Here is a 5,903-nt window from a genome sequence, read left to right as displayed (position 1 = left end):
TAAATGAGTTGAAAATGCAATGACTTGTGTGACTCTACTGACTCTTTGCCAGCGTAGCTGACTGAACTAAACAGGTGACTGTGCAGTTGTGTTTCTAGGATCAAACAATGAAATAAGTACAGGGTTAGGTCTCAAATTCCCTCTGTAGGGCACTATGGCACCCTATTCCCTCTATAGGGCACTATGGCACCCTATTCCCTCTGTAGGGCACTATGGCACCCTATTCCCTCTGTAGGGCACTATAGCACCCTATTCCCTCTGTAGGGCACTATGGCACCCTATTCCCTCTGTAGGGCACTATAGCACCCTGTTCCCTCTGTAGGGCACTATGGCACCCTATTCCCTCTGTAGGGCACTATGGCACCCTATTCCCTCTGTAGGGCACTATGGCACCCTATTCCCTTTGTAGGGCACTATGGCACCCTATTCCCTCTGTAGGGCAGTATGGCACCCTGTTTCCCTCTATAGGGCACTACAGTTGACTGCTCTTGTCTAAAGTATTGCGGAATAGGGTGTCTTTTCACACCACAGGCCTAATTTATTTCAGAAGTTATCTTCAGTTATATTCCCTCTGATCCTCATGCTACCCCTCTCACTCGGTTGAGTTGACAGAATTAAATATTAGCTGGGATGATACAAAATTATCCAAAGAGGATTCAGTAGCCTTCTTCCCTGACAATGAGGCAGAGTTTGGAAAGTTTCTGCCTAATTTCTCTGGATAAGTCGCTCCGTTGGATTCCTGTCAAAAATCCTCCCCCTCTAGTCTGCGTTTTTAAATGGCACCACTACTTTCGTCCTCCCACACTCCCTAGTCTGCACTCCCTCCAATTTGTTTTGGTTGAGTTTAGAAGAAGTGAAAAGAGTCCTGACGTCTTAATGTATTTATCTTGTCCTGTTGAGAGGTTCTCACAGAAATGTGATGAAGAAGAAACGTAGGCTTGCATCCCAAATGACACCCAACACCCTATATAGTGCACTACTTTTATCCAGAGCGAAGGTATTGCACTGTATACAGTACAGTTGAAGTCGGAAGTTTACATACACTTAGGTTGGAGTCATTAAAACTAGTTTTTCAACCACTCCACAAATTTCTTGGTAACAAACTATAGTTTTGGCAAGTCGGTTAGGACATCTACTCTAAGTCATTTTTCCAACAGTTGTTTACAGACAGATTATTTCACTTATAATTCACTGTATCACAAATTCAGTGGGTCAGAAGTTTACATACACTAAGTTGACTGTGCCTTTAAAAAGCATGGACAATTCCACAAAATGATGTCATGGCTTTAGAAGCTTCTGATAGGCTAATTGACATAATTTGAGTCAATTGGAGGTGTACCTGTGGATGTTTTCCAAGGCCTACCTTCGAACTCAGTGCCTCTCTGCATGACATCATGGGAAAAGAAAAGAAATCAGCCAAGACCTCAGAAAGAGAATTGTAGACCTCCACAAGTCTGGTTCATCCTTGGGAGCAATTTCCAAACGCCTGAAGGTACCACGTTCATCTGTACAAACAATAGTCCGCAAGTATAAACATCATGGGACCACGTCATACCGCTCAGGAAGGAGACGCGTTCTGTCTCCTAGAGATGAACGCACTTTGCTGCGAAAAGAGCAAATCAATCCCAGAACAACAGCAAAGGACCTTGTGAAGATGCTGGAGGAAACAGGTCCAACAGTATCTATATCCAGAGCAAAACAAGCCCTATATCGACATAACCTGAAAGGGCGCTCAGCAAGGAAGAAGCCACTGCTCCAAAACCTCCATAAAAAAGCCAGACGATTGGTTTGCAACTGCACATGGGGACAAAGATCGTACTTTTTGGAGAAATGTTCTCTGGTCTGATGAAACAAAAATAGAACTGTTTGGCCATAATGACCATCGTTATGTTTGGAGGAAAAAGGGGAGGCTTGCAAGCCGAAGAACACCATCCCAACCGGAGCTGGCAGCATCATGTTGTGGGGGTGCTATGCTGCAGGAGAGACTGGTGCACTTCACAAAATAGATGGCTTCATGAGGCAGGAAAATTATGTGGATATTTTGAAGCAACATCTCAAGACATCAGTCAGGAAGTTAAAGCTTGGTCGCAAATGGATCTTCCAAATGGACAATGACCCCAAGCATACTTTTTAAGTTGTGGCAAAATGGCTTAAGGACAACAAAGTCAAGGTATTGGAGTGGCCATCACAAAGCCCTGACCTCAATCCTATAGAAAATTTGTGGGCAGAACTGAAGAAGCGTGTGCGAGCAAGGAGGCCTACAAACCTGCCTCAGTTACACCAGCTCTGCCAGGAGGAATGGGCCAAAATTCACCCAACTTATTGTGGGAAGCTTGTGGAAGGCTACCCGAAACATTTGACCCAAGTTAAACAATTTAAAAGGCAATACTACCAAATATTAATTGAATGTATGTAAACTTCTGAACCACTGGGAATGTGATGAAAGAAATAATAGCTGAAATAAAATATTCTCTTGACTATTATTCTGACATTTCACATTCTTAAAATGTGATCCAAACTGACCAAAATAGGTCATGTTTACTAGGATTAAATGTCAGGAATTGTGAAAAACTGAGTTTAAATGCATTTGGCTAAGGTGTATGTAAACGTCTGACTTCAACTGTAGGTAATAGGGTACCATTTGGGACCTAGTCGTAGCTATGCACCACTCTTCTGGATCGGTGTCCCCCCCCCCCCCCCCCCCCCCCCCCCGCGGGACGGTTGAGCTAATGCAGGCTAATGTTATTAGCAATATGTCAGTAACAAAAAAAATTCCCAGGCCATAGACATATATGACATGGGCAGAAAGCTGCAATTCTTGTTAATCTAACTGCACTGTCCAATTTACAGTAGCTATTACAGTGAAAGAATACCATGCTATTGTTTGAGGTGAGTGCACAATTATGAACTTGAAAATGTATTAATAAACCAAATGGACACATTTGGGCAGTCTTTATACAACATTTTGAACAGATATGCAACGGTTCATTGGATCAGTCTAAAACTTTGCACACACACTGCTGCCATCTTGTTGCCAAAATCTAAATTGCACCTGGGCTGGAATAATACAATATGGCCTTTTATATTGCATTTCAAAGATGATGATTACATTTTTTTTAACAAATGTTTTTCTTTGTTGTATCTTTACCAGATCTAATGTGTTTTATTCTCCTACATTATTGCCCTTTCCCACAAACTTCAGTGTTTCCTGACCTTCCGGCGCCAACAGAGATGGCCACCTCGCTTTGCGTTCCTAGGAACTATGCAGTATTTAGTTTTTTTTATACGTGTTATTTATTACATTGGTACCCCAGGTAACTTAGGTTTCATTACATACAGACGGGAGGAACTACTGGATATAAGAGCAACATCAACTCACCATCAATACGACTTTTCCGAAGCGGATCCTGTGTTTTTCCCACCACCCGGGACAATGGATCGGATCCCAGCCGGCGAACCAATACAACGACGCCGTAAAAGGGGCAGACGAAGCGGTCTTCTGGTCAGGCTCCGGAGACGGGCACATCGCGCACCACTCCCTAGCATACTACTCGCCAATGCCCAGGACTGTAATGTCAGCTGGTTTCTGGTTTCTTCACGCATCGCGCCGACAGAAACAAGCATCTTTCTGGTAAGAAGAGGGGCGGGGGGTATGCCTTATGATTAACGTGATGTGGTGTGATCACAACAACATACAGGAACTCAAGTACTTCTGTTCACCTGACTTATAATCCCTCACAATCAAATGTCGACCGCATTATCTACCAAGAGAATTCTCTTAGATTATAATCACAGCCACATATATCCCCCCCCCCCCCAAGCAGACACATCGATGGCCCTGAACAAACTTTATTTGACTCTATGTAAACTGGAAACCACATATCCTGAGGCTGCATTCATTGTAGCTGGGGATTTTAACAAGGCTAATCTGAAAACAAGACTCCCTAAATTCTATCAGCATATCGATTGTGCTACCAGGGCTGGTAAAACACTGGATCATTGTTACTTCCGCAACGCATATAAGGCCCTCCCCCGCTGACCACGACTTCATTTAGTTGCTTCCACCCTATAGACAGAAACTAAAACAGGAAGCTCCCGCTCTCAGGTCTGTTCAACGCTGGTCCGACCAATGTGATTCCACACTTCAAGATTGCTTCGATCACGTGGATTGGGATATGTTCCGCATTGCGTCAAACAACAGCATTGAAGAACACGCTGATTCGGTGAGCGAGTTCACTAGCAAGTGCATTGGCGATGTCGTACCCACAGCAACTATTAAAACATTCCCCAACCAGAAAACGGTGATTGATGGCAGCATTCGCGTGAAACTGAATACGCAAACCACTGCTTTTAACCAGGGCAAGGTGACCGGAAACATGACTGAATACAAACAGTGTAGCTATTCCCTCCGCAAGGCAATCAAACAAGCTAAGTGTCAGTATAGAGACAAAGTAGAGTCGCAATTCAACGGCTCAGACACAAGAGGTATGTGGCAGGGTCTACAGTCAATCACAGATAACAAAAAGAAAACCAGCCCTGTCGCGGACCAGGATGTCTTGCTTCCAGACAGACTAAACAACTTCTTTGCTCGCTTTGAGGACAATACAGTGCCTCTGACCCACTACCATGGCCCACTACCAAAACCTGCGGACTCTCCTTCACTGCAGCCGACGTGAGTAAACCATTTAAGTGTGTTATCCCTCGCAAGGCTGCAGGCCCAGACGGCATCCCCAGCCTCGTCCTCAGAGCATGCGCAGACCAACTGGCTGGTGTGTTTATGGACATATTCAATCAATCCTTATCCCAGTCTGCTGTTCCCACATGCTTCAAGAGGGCCACCATTGTTCCTGTTCCCAAGAAAGCTAAGGTAACTGAGCTAAACGACTACCTCACTTCCTTCATCATGAAGTGCTTTGAGAGACAAGTCAAGGACCATATCACCTCCACCCTACCTGACACCCTAGACCCACTCCAATTTGCTTACCGCCCCAATAGGTCCACAGATGATGCAATCGTAACCACACTGCACACTGCCCTATCCGATCTGGACAAGAGGAATACCTATGTGAGAATGCTGTTCATCGACTACATCTCAGCATTTAACACCATAGTACCCTTCAAACTCGTCATCAAGCTCGAGACCCTGGGTCTCGACCCCGCCCTGTGCAACTGGGTACTGGACTTCCTGACGGGCCGCCCCCAGGTGGTGAGGGTAGGTAACAACATCTTCACCCCGCTAATCCTCAACACTGGGGCCCCACAAGGGTGCGTTCTGAGCCCTCTCCTGTATTCCCTGTTCACCCAAGACGTAGTGGCCACGCACGCCTTCAACTCAATCATCAAGTTTGTAGACGACACTACAGTGGTAGGCTTGATTACCAACAACGACGAGGCGGCCTACAGGGAGGAGGTGAGGGCCCTCGGAGTGTGGTGTCAAGAAAATAACCTCACGCTCAACGTCAACAAAACAAAGGAGATGATCATGGACTTCAGGAAACAGCAGAGGAAGCACCCCCCAATCCACATCGACGGGACAGTAGTGGAGAGGGTAGAAAGTTTTAAGTTCCTCGACATACACATCACAGACAAACTGAATTGGTCCACTCACACAGACAGCGTGGTGAAGAAGGCGCAGCAGTCGAAGCTATTCGGCTTGTCACCAAAAGCACTCACAAACTTTTACAGATGCACAATCGAGAGAATCCTGTCGGGCTGTATCACCGCCTGGTACGGCAACTGCTCCGCCCACAACTGTAAGGCTCTCCAGAGGGTAGTGAGGTCTGCACAACCGATCACCGGTGGCAAACTACCTGCCCTCCAGGACACCTACACCACCCGATGTCACAGGAAGGCCATAAAGATCATCAAGGACAACAACCACCCGAGCCACTGCCTGTTCACCC

Source organism: Oncorhynchus mykiss, chromosome 14 (genome assembly GCF_013265735.2).
Source record: "Oncorhynchus mykiss isolate Arlee chromosome 14, USDA_OmykA_1.1, whole genome shotgun sequence".
NCBI classification, from domain to species: domain Eukaryota; kingdom Metazoa; phylum Chordata; class Actinopteri; order Salmoniformes; family Salmonidae; genus Oncorhynchus; species Oncorhynchus mykiss.
This window is presented reverse-complemented; position numbering follows the sequence as displayed.